Here is an 11661-nt window from a genome sequence, read left to right as displayed (position 1 = left end):
CGTTGTAAAGCTCATACAGCTCATCGTTAAATCGTCTGCGATATTCGCCATCACCAAGGGTTAAAGGTCCGTAAATCTTTCGCAGAATCTTTCTCTCGAAAACTCCAAGAGCCGCCTCATCAGATGCTTTCATTGTCCATGCTTCCGCGCCATACACCAGCACAGGCATGATGAGTGACTTATAGAGTGTGATCTTTGTACGACGAGAGAGGACTTTACTTCTCAATTGCCTACTCAGCCCAAAGTAGCACTTGTTGGCAAGAGTGATTCTCCGTTGGATTTCAAGGCTGACATTATTATTGGTGTTAATGCTGGTTCCCAAATAAACGAAGTCGTCTACTTTTTCAAACTTGTAACTGTCAACAGTGACGTGGGTGCCAAGACGCGTATGCTCTGACTGTTTGTGTGATGACAGGAGATACTTCGTTTTGTCCTCGTTCACCACCAGACCCATTCGCTTTGCTTCTCTATCCAATCCCGAGAAGGCAGAACAGACGTAGCCCTTGTTTTTACCGATAATATCGATGTCGTCGGCATACGCCAGCAATTGTACGCTCTTATAAAGTATTGTGCCTGAGCGGTTCAGTTCTGCGGCTCTTATTATCTTCTCCAACATAAGATTAAAGAAATCACACGAAAGGGAGTCCCCTTGTCTGAAACCTCGTTTGGTATCAAACGGCTCGGAGAGGTCCTTCCCTATTCTGACGGAGCTGGTGGTATTGCTCAACGTCATTTTACACAGCCGTATTAGTTTCGCGGGGATACCAAATTCAGACATCGCGGCATAAAGGCAACTTCTCTTCGTGCTGTCGAAAGCGGCTTTGAAATCGACAAATAGATGGTGTCGCGGGTCTTTTCCAAGATTTGGCGTATTGTGAATACCTGATCTATGGTGGATTTCCCAGGCCTAAAGCCACACTGATAAGGTCCAATCAGCTCGGCCAGCATCTCAAGATCTCCGCACTCACGTCTCTCACGCCTCTCTCTTCTTATTGCGGCAAATACGTCTCCGCCCGTCTGCGCCCGATCGCAGCGTGACCCTGTAGGCGGCATCTTTTTTCTCTGCGGCTTCTTGACATTCCTCATCGTACCAGTTGTTCTTTCGGGCCGATTCTCGAATAAAAAAAAAAAAAATGTATATATATTGGGATCGATAGAGATGATTGAGCTGAACATAATGAAAATTTTGGTCTAATTTGATAGGAAATTTAATTCCCTTTAATTTGATATACAAACATACAAATATGTTATGTATAGTTTTTATAAAAATTGTATTAATGTAAAAAAAAAATTTAACAAATCTTTAAAAACCCATTTATTTTAAATCCCCTTATTTGTTATATGTAAACGTTGTAGAATTAAATCTATAGTTAATAAAACTTTCATTTGACATACAAACTGCTGTCAATAGTCCTCACTTTATAAAGTATTTGCATAAAATAACCCTAGTCCGTCCAACACCGGCTACCCTTTCCACAGTATTTTTTCGCTTAGGGATTATAACCCTTACTGTGCAGAATTGTCCTTTCTATGTTCCTAGAGAAGAGAATCGTAACTCCTTTCGCGTATTTACAAATCCTTAATAAGGGAATTAAAAAGAAAATGGGTTTGTAATAATTTCTTTAAACATTTTTTTACATACATTTTTTTGAGAAAACTAAACAAGGCATATATAAAGTATGTATATCCAATTAAAGGGAATTAAATTTCCTGTCAAGTGAGACCAAAATTTTAAAATCCTTGCATTCATTTTTAAGAAATTTTGATTAAAAAATTTGTTTGATGTGAACTTTGACCCTTAATAACTTTCACAGTTGTTGTTTCCGAAAAAAATATATATATACCGTTATACTCACCGCAACGATCTCTATCGATTCTCATATGTTTTTTTTTTTTAAATTTGAAAATTGGAGCTATTCTGCATTTATGCCACCAACTTTACTACGAATACGCCCCAATTAGATTTTTATCTTTTTCAAAATAGGCGACTATCGATAGACTATCGATAGTTAAAAAAAAATATCGCCCACTATCGATAGTCACGACTAGCGATAGTTTGCCACCATTAGATTAGCCATGTCTGTTTGTCCGTCCGTGTACACGATAACTCGAGCGAAAATTGAGATATCTCAACGAAATTTACTATGTTGGTTGACCTTTATCCAAGGTAGGTTGGTATTTAAAATGGGTGGAATCGGCCTGTAACCACGCACACTTCCTATATAAAGGTATTTTCAAAAAATGCAATAACTACGATATTTCAGTAAATATTGAATGTAATTTGTGGAAAATTAGTATGTGAAGTAAAATTTCTGTGAAAAATATCATTATGAAAATTTTGGAAAATAAGCGTGACTTCGCCCACTTATTTTTTTGAATAGTAGACGCTTCACGAATACCTACCAAACTCGGTACGAGCCTTGCCTATGTTCTACCTAACAAATCATTTGAAACTCTTTGAAATCGGGAACTAAGCACAACCACCTACCATATAACGCTCATCTCAAGAAACACGAAAACTAAGATAAATGAGTAACTACTGAAGCTAATTCATTTAAAATTCATGATTGCAAAAACCACTTAGCAGAAAATTATATTTTCATAAATTTTTGGATAACGGGCGTGGCGCCGCCCTCTTATGGCCACAAATGTGTATCTTGATAACCAATTTATCAATTTAAACCAAACACGGTATAATACTTAATAACCTTGGTACGGAAAAGCAATTCGCTGAAAATTATTCAAGTCTGACTAAAATTACACCCGCTTCCCGTATAACGGTAAATTTCAGAAATCTATGTTTCTCTTATTGGGGACGCTAATTTACTCCAAGTTACTTTTTACAACATTTTCTTAACAATATTTAAATAAGACTTTTATTAATTGGGCGTGGCACCACCCACTTGATGACTACAAAGGTGTACCTCGGTAACCACTTCATCGATTTCTACCAAACTTGGTTCTATTCATGGGCGTACGCAGGTATGGGCTGCGTAGGGCGCAAGATCCCCTCCACCTAAATTCCAAAGTTTCATTGTAAGTTTAATAGCCGGTTACTCAATGTCTGGTTAACACTAATCTGCATATAACAGAGAGTCGGTAACGTCGATAGCTATGTTTAATCGGAGATTAGTGTTAACCAGACATTGAGTAACCGACCCTAAGGGTATTTGCATCAATTTCGGTGGTGTTGGTAAACTGCTGGTTGTCCCACGATAATCTTATCACCTGTGAATGTCCTTTCAGCTTACTTTTGGTAGTTAAGTATGTTTACTATTGCGTCCTCGTTCGCGCACTTTGGGCAACGTGAGCAACCCATGTGCGAAATGCGGTAACCAATCCCAGTGGAGCCTTGGGTCACGAAAGAAAGAGAGGGAGCTTCGGTGGGGCCACTCTGACTTATTCGGTTTAAGGGCTCACTGAAGTCTGCAGCGTCTGTTCACCAGTAGGTGCGGCTGCAAGCGGGTGTCTGCTTGGAGCAAGCGGCTCGCTATATAAACGTGTATTTGGTTGCGAAACCACCCCCGTCCCAGCAATGGGTTGTGCGCTGGGCTTGGGACCCGCCACGTAAAAACCACTTCCAGTGAAGAAGCAAGGCAAAGCCTCGGATGAGACCCCCCCTTATGATGACGACCACGGCAAACGTTTAAAGGACTACGATTTGAGGGCATGCACCTGGAATGTCCGGACCCTTAATGGGGAAGGTGCCTCTGCCCGGCTGGTTGATGTCCTCGTTAGGACAAAAGCTGACATCACCGCCATCCAAGAAATGCGTTGGACGGGGCATAGCAAGCAATGTCTGGGGCCTTGCGACGTCTACTACAGCTGCCATTTAAAGGAGCGCAAATTCGGAGTAGGATTTGTGGTGGGAAAGAGACTCCGTCGCCGAGTACTGTCGTTCTTCAATATCTCGCTAATCTGCACCCATGCCCCGACGGAAGAGAAGGATGAGGCATCCAAGGATCTCTTCTATGAGCGCTTGGAGCGCACGTACGAGCGCTGCCCCCGTCATGATATCAAAATCGTGCTTGGAGACTTCAATCCCAGGGTGGGCAAGGAAGGGATCTTGGGAACCACCGTCGGAAAATTCAGCCTACACGACGAAACGTCCGACAACTGATTGAGGCTGATCGACTTCGCCGTGGCCCGAAACATGGTAGTATGCAGTACTAGGTTCAAGCATAAAAAGATCCATCAAGCTACCTGGCTGTCTCCGTATCGAAAAACGAGAAACCAAATCGATCCTATTGTGATAGACGGAAGGCACGCTTCCAGTGTTTTCGACGTACGCACACTCCGAGGCCCAAACATCGATTCGGACCACTATCTTGTTGCAGCGAAGATACGCACCCGCCTTTGTGCAGAAAAAAATGTGCGCCCAAATATGAAAGGAAAGCTTAACGTCGAAGAGCTGCAATCACAACAGACAGCCAGCGCTTTCGCTACTCGACTCTCACACCTGCTTTCAGAGACCGCTCTTCAACAAGCCGACATATGCGAGCAGTGGAACCACATTTCCCACAAAAAGATGGCGCCTACAGGGCCACGCTGCGATCGGGCGCAACGCGCGCTATGTGGGACCGCTATAGGGATCTGAAGAGGGTAGCGAGACGTATTTGCCGCAATAAGAAGAGAGAGGCCGAAATACGTGAGTGCGAAGAGCTTGAAATGCTGGCCGACAAGAAGAATGCCCGAAAATTTTACCAGAGAGTTAGGCGACTCCCTTTCATGTGACTTCNCGCGTACTCCTGTTAGAACAATAATGGCGACTTAGTAACTGATGTCCAGAGCGTACTTAAATTATGGAGGGAACACTTTTCCGCCCTACTAAATGGTAGCAGCACGGAAAGTTGTGGAGAAGAAGAATCCGAGCCCGCAGTCGATGATGACGGAGTCGACGTTCCACCGCCTGACTATGACGAGGTACGTATAGCAATAACGCGGCTGAAAAACAACAAATCTGCTGGAGCTGAGAGCCTGCCAGCTGAGCTATTAAAGTACGGCGGCGTGGAGTTGATAAGGTGCATGCATCAACTCTTGTGCAGAATATGGTCAGATGAACGCATGCCCGACGACTGGAATTTAAGTGTGCTCTGCCCAATCCACAAGAAAGGTGACCCCGCCATTCGCGCCAACTACCGCGGGATCAGCCTTCTAAGCATAGGTTACAAGGTCTTATCGAGCGTATTGTGTGAAAGACTGAAGCCCACCGTCAATGAACTGATTGGGCCTTATCAGTGTGGCTTTAGACCTGGCAAATCCACCATAGACCAGGTATTCACAATACGCCAAATCTTGGAAAAGACCCGCGAGAAAAGGATCGACACTCACCACCTATTTGTCGACTTTAAAGCCGCTTTTGACAGCACTAAAAGGAGTTGCCTATACGCCGCTATGTCTGAATTTGGCATCCCCTCAAAACTCATACGGCTGTGTAAAATGACGTTGAGCAATACCACCAGCTCCGTCAGAATTGGAAAAGACCTCTCCGAGCCGTTCGCCACAAAACGGGGTTTCAGACAGGGCGACTCCCTTTCATGTGACTTCTTTAATCTGATGTTGGAGAAGATAATAAGAGCTGCAGAACTGAACCGCTCAGGAACAATTTACTACAAGAGCGTGCAATTGCTGGCTTATGCCGATGACATCGACATCATCGGTAACAAAAACCGCGAAGTCTGTTCTGCCTTTTCCAAGTTGGATAGGGAAGCAAAGCGAATGGGTCTGGTGGTCAACGAGGACAAGACGAAGTATCTCCTGTCATCAAACAAACAGTCAGCACATTCGCGCCTTGGCACCCACGTCACTGTTGACAGTTACAATTTCGAGAAAGTAGAGAATTTCGTTTACTTGGGAACCAGCATTAACACCGATAATAATGTCAGCATTGAAATCCAACGTAGAATCACTCTTGCCAACAAGTGCTACTTTGGAATGAGTAGGCAATTCAGGAGTAATGTCCTCTCTCGACATACGAAAACCATGCTTTACAAGTCACTCATCATGCCCGTGCTGGTATATGGCGCAGAAGCATGGACAATGACAACATCCGATGAGGCGGCTCTTGGAGTGTTTGAGAGAAAGATTTTGCGGAAGATTTACGGGCCTTTACGCGTTGGCGACGGCGAGTACCGCAGACGATGGAACGATGAGCTGTATGAGCTTTACAACGACATGGACATAGTGCAGCGAATTAGAATACAGCGGCTCTGCTCGCTTGGCCATGCCGTTCGAATGGACACCGGCGCTCCAGCACTGAAAGTATTCAAGTCGGAGCCCGCTGGTGGTAGCAGAGGAAGAGGGAGGCCCCCACTGCGATGGAAAGATCAGGTGGAGAAGGACTTGGCTTCACTTGGCGTTTCCAATTGGCGTCAGTTGNACTTTGCGTTTCCAATTGGCGTCAGTTGGCACAGAGGAGAAACGACTGGCGTGCTTTGCTGAACTCTGCCAAAATCGCTTAGGCGCTTACAGCGCCAAAAAAGAAGAAGAAGAAGAAGTATGTTTATCAACAACTGATTGGTGCGTTTTTCCTATACAAAAAATAAATTCTAATAGAAAATTTAATAAGTTTTACCACAGAATAAACAGTATACAGAAGACGCATGTCGACTATCGAACCAATTTGAATTTATGGCACGAGCGGTGAGGCAAGCAAGGGTATCACAAGCGGCGCTGCCTCTGTTACTTTAGCAATATTTTCACTCGGCTGACGCTATTAATTCCATCGTCGCTATGACGACAAGATGTTAACTAACTTCGTTTTCCATCACGATCAGCGTTGCCGTTTTGATACAATTGTATAATTTTTAATATTTTTTTCTAAATTGTAATATCTGATACTTTTTTGTTCCCAAACGCCTTATTTTGATAATTTCGACTGGTAGAAATGAATTTTTGAAAACTATGAATAGTATTACTAGTCTATAGGCAAATATTTTTTTTCTAGTTATTTAAAGACTCACAATTTATATACAGATATTTATAAGTTTGATTTGGTACCTCTTATAAGGGAAACACAACCCGGAACTTCTTTGCACATGTCGCCTAAACCACAAAAAAACATTACGCTATATCGGGCTTGCGTCGGTCGATTGTGTGGTGTATGGGGTCGTTTGTACTAAATTGCACAGTTATTGCAACCTATGACCTAGATTAGAAATAGGCTACATTTCTTAGGAGTTGCCACTTATTAAAAAAGTTTAATTAAATTATTTCTCGGAAACGACTGAAGGGATTTACATGAAATTTAGCACACGGATAGCTTATGACCTAGGTTGGAAAATACGCTACTATTTTTTAAGAGTTGCCATCTGTTAGAAATGTTTAATTAGATTAATACGCGGAAATAAGTGAACTGATTTGCATGGAAGTTCTCATACAGATACCTTATGAGCTAGGTTGGAAAATGGGATACTTTTTTAAGAGTTGCAACTGCTAAAAAAAAAGGTTTAATTAAAATAATACGCAGAAATGTCTGAACAGTTTTGCATGAAATTTTGCAAGCAGATTGCTTATGGCTTACAGTGGAAAATGGGCTAATTTTTTGAAAGAGTTGCTACCTGTTAAAAAAGTTTAATTAAATTAATATGCAGAAACGCCTGAATAGATATGCACGAAATTTGGCACAGAGATAGCTTATGACCTAGGTTGGAAAACCGGCTACTATTTTAGGAGTTGCCACCTATTAGAAAAGTTTAATTAAATTAATACGCAGGAATGACTGAACTGATTTGCATGAAAGTTTGCACACAGATAGCTTATGATCTAGATTGGAAAATAAGCTAATTTTTTAAGAATTTCCACCTGTTTGAAAATGAAATTTTGCCCACAGATAGTTTATTGCCTGGAGAAAAAAATAGGCTACTTCCTTAACCGGTTTCCCGATCAGAACCAAATTTGGTACACTTACTACGGATTTCGTAAGGATGGTCTTAGACTGAAAGTAATTCCAATAACTAAAGGCCCTTCCCATACAAATTGGAATTTTCATATTACATACATATCTCTGGAAGTATTTTTGGGAGAGAACTGTATGTGAAATCAATGTTGGCATTAATCGATTGATTTTTTAATCAATTAGTTAATTCGATTAAATTCAATCTGATTACAGTTAATCATGATTAATTTTAATCTGACTATACAGTTAATCGTAACCACAATCATATGTAGTGGGTAAGAAAATTGTGCATTAAAAAATAACGAAATGGCAAGTAACTCAAAGTCTGTAACTTTACATTTCACAATTTTAAAAATTTTCGGTTTATCGCGTATAGGTTTTGAAGCATTTAATTTTAAGAACTTTTTAAGTATGTATTGTATTCTACAAACAATTACGAATAATTTGATACCTTAGCAAGAGGTGTGTTTTCAGAATAAACTAACTTTTAAGATAAAATATTCTGCGATCTTGAGCATAATTTTTATTCAAAAAACACTTTAATTGAAGGCACATTTGGAAAATACTGCTAGTCCTTATAAAATTACATATACCTGTAAAATGCTTCAAAAAATTTGTCTCTACAAGTGTGTAAAAACCCTGCTTTACTACTTTTAATGATGCTCCTTCTATATTTCGAGCGTGGTATCAAAGGAACTGTTTTTCGACAAATGTTCTGATAGTTGCTCTTACTTAATTGGAGTACTTCTAAATTCAATGGCGTCCTCAGTTTTACCCTATTGGCTCTACTTTTCGAGATAGCGGTACTTGAAACTTTGCTTAAATTTTAACTATTTTATAAAAAAAGTCCCTGGGTTTTGAAGATATTTTACTAAAATTTTGCACATAACCGTTTTTTAGTATTACCTTAACTATTCCATAAAAGCATCGAAATCGATCCACTAAAACATATAGCTCCCATACAACTGATTGATCAGAGACGTTGTTTTGCGTTATAACTCATTCAATTAAACAGGTTAAAATTTAGTATAGATTCAATTTAACATATAGCATGCATACAATTTATTATTCAGATACGAAGTTAGAGTTATAGCGCAAAAACACATATCTGAGTAGTCAGTTGTATTGGAGCTATATGTTAATATTAACCTATTTCGATAATTTAAAGGAATAATTAAGATAATATTAAAAAACTGTTATGCGCAAAATTATAGTAAAATAACTACAAAACTGAGGGAGTTGTTTATAAAATAGTTAAAATTTAATCAAATTTTCAAGTACCGTTATCTCGAAAATCGGAGCCAATCTGGAAAAACATGGCATGCCATTGAATTAGAACATCCCAATTAAGTGAGTTAAACTTTCAAAATCTTTGCTCAAAATTTAAAACTTGAACAGCGTAATTTCAACCCAGCTTATTCTTTTGTTTTCTATTTCATGCTTATTCCTTGTCTAACTTTTAAAGCATTTGATGAAAATGAATTACACCTATATTTGTCATTTTATTAAGAGATTACGAATAAAATGATACATAAAACATACATTTTTTAGATTTGCCCATATACATACATATGTATGGACTCATTTTTTACAATTGGTCTTGATATTTATTTATTTATTTATTTAGCATGGTTTGGGGTATATGTTTAGTAGTCTTGATAAAAAGCAAGGCGAAAATTTAGAAAATACTGAAATCATTTTAACTGGGTCCGTTGATAACTGATGAACATATAGGTTCATATATATGTATATATACATATGTATGGAGGATATAATAGCTCTGATCCAATACTTTTCGTGGTAAATCCTGCAAAAAGGTCAAACAGCAAACTCTCTCTCTGAATTGAGAGTAAAAAGTGAGTAACAGCAAAAAGTACGGCCACAAAAAAACCATCGGGTAAAATCGTGCAACTTCATTCTCTACGCAACTCTCCGTAAATCGCTCTCATTTACATGATTTTGGAGTACGGGATCTACATATTTTCCTGTAACTTCCTGCAAGTTCGTGTAAAAACCTGTAAGTTCATAGAGTACTGGATCAGAGCTAATAACGGGTGATTTTTTTGAGGTTAGGATTTTCATGCATTAGTATTTGACAGATCACGTGGGATTTCAGACATGGTGTCAAAGAGAAAGATGCTCAGTATGCTTTGACATTTCATCATGAATAGACTTACTAACGAGCAACGCTTGCAAATCATTGAATTTTATTACCAAAATCAGTGTTCGGTTCGCTTTACGTCCGATTTATGGTCTACATAATCGACCAAGTGAGCAAACAATTAATGCGATTGTGACCAAGTTTCGCACTCAGTTTACTTTATTGGACATTAAACCAACCACACGAATGCGTACAGTGCGTACAGAAGAGAATATTGCGTCTGTTTCTGAGAGTGTTGCTGAAGACCGTGAAATGTCGATTCGTCGCCGTTCGCAGCAATTGGGTTTGCGAAACACATTTCGAACCGAACACTGATTTTGGTAATAAAATTCAATGATTTGCAAGCGTTGCTCGTTAGTAAGTCTATTCATGATGAAATGTCAAAGCATACTGAGCATCTTTCTCTTTGACACCATGTCTGAAATCCCACGTGATCTGTCAAATACTAATGCATGAAAATCCTAACCTCAAAAAAATCACCCGTGCGAATTTTCTTTACTACTTCAATGAGGTATCCGAATCCCTATGAAACCAAATATTGGCGGAGCACTTACCATGTAAAAATTACTGCAAGCGAAATTTTTACCAATTGCTATCTAATTATCTATATAACTACATAAATTGATAACCATTTTCGTTGTTCTGCGAGATGAGCAAAATAGGGCCAGTGCAGGTAAACGTAATACTTTCATTAATAATTAATACTAGTCGAACAATTTTTAAGGCAGGTATCGCCAATGTGCAGGTATGTTGAATGCATCTATCGGAGCAGTTTCCTTATAAATTTTAAAAATAATGCCTCTGATGCGCATTTTGGGGTAGGTATCTTAAATGTGCACTTAAGCATAGAGGCAGCAAAGCAAAATATACTGTATAAACAAATAGAAATGCTCAAACTACAATCTCAAAAACAGTTTGGGGGTTGATATTTTCGGAACATATATTTAAGTCTTTAATCTATACTAACATATATTTTGAAAGGCGTTTTTTTCTGTTCGCAAAGCTCGAGATCGGCTCTACCGATTTTCTTGAAATTTCGTTTAGAGGTTCTGGACGGGCTTCTCATTGTCTAAGACAAAAAAAGGTTAAAATACTTCCCTAAAGATTGAACTGAAGGACTTTATAAATCCTATGAATCTAACATACATGCCCACATATCAGCGCTGAGAGCGCCATCTGCTGTTAATTCGTATGGAATACAACGTAAAGCAGGGGTTATGTATACATATACATAGGTGCTAATGTTAACGTTAATGTTGATTCTAATGTTAAAAAAACAAATATGTATGTACAGTTTATGGAGAAAAAATGTAGGCAATTATGTATGTAGAGTCGTTTATGTTGCCACAAGGAGCAACTTACATTGCTGTTAGCACTTACATTTGCATATGCATATTTATGTACATACATATACATGTATGTATATAATTACGCATAAAACCCTGCTGCTATGTTTTTTCTACGTAAGTGAGCGCAATATTAAAAGCAGCAACTCTTATCCATCTATGTATATCGCAAAGCTCGAGAACGGCTGAACCGATTTTTTTGAAGTTTTGGACACCTGCTGCAGACGTTCAAAGCATAGTTATCGGCTAAAAACAAT

General features: G+C 39.3%; 1 long non-coding RNA gene across 1 annotated transcript in view; it reads right to left on the bottom strand.

Annotated features, from left to right (window-relative positions):
- Positions 1–8252, bottom strand: part of LOC108367185 (uncharacterized) — a 12327-nt gene extending 4075 nt beyond the window's left edge. Inside the window, exons 1-3 of the long non-coding RNA XR_001848215.1 lie at positions 8155–8252; positions 7386–7393; positions 5365–5368 (exon numbers count right to left, since the gene is read on the bottom strand). This is a non-coding gene — a long non-coding RNA (uncharacterized LOC108367185). The remainder of the gene's footprint in view (positions 1–5364; positions 5369–7385; positions 7394–8154) is intronic.
- Between the last annotated feature and the right edge of the window lie 3409 nt (positions 8253–11661).

This window comes from Rhagoletis zephyria, unplaced genomic scaffold (genome assembly GCF_001687245.7).
Source record: "Rhagoletis zephyria isolate East Lansing unplaced genomic scaffold, Rhagoletis_zephyria_1.1 Rzeph_scaffold_02576, whole genome shotgun sequence".
Taxonomy (NCBI): Eukaryota; Metazoa; Arthropoda; class Insecta; order Diptera; family Tephritidae; genus Rhagoletis; species Rhagoletis zephyria.
This window is presented reverse-complemented; position numbering and strand designations above follow the sequence as displayed.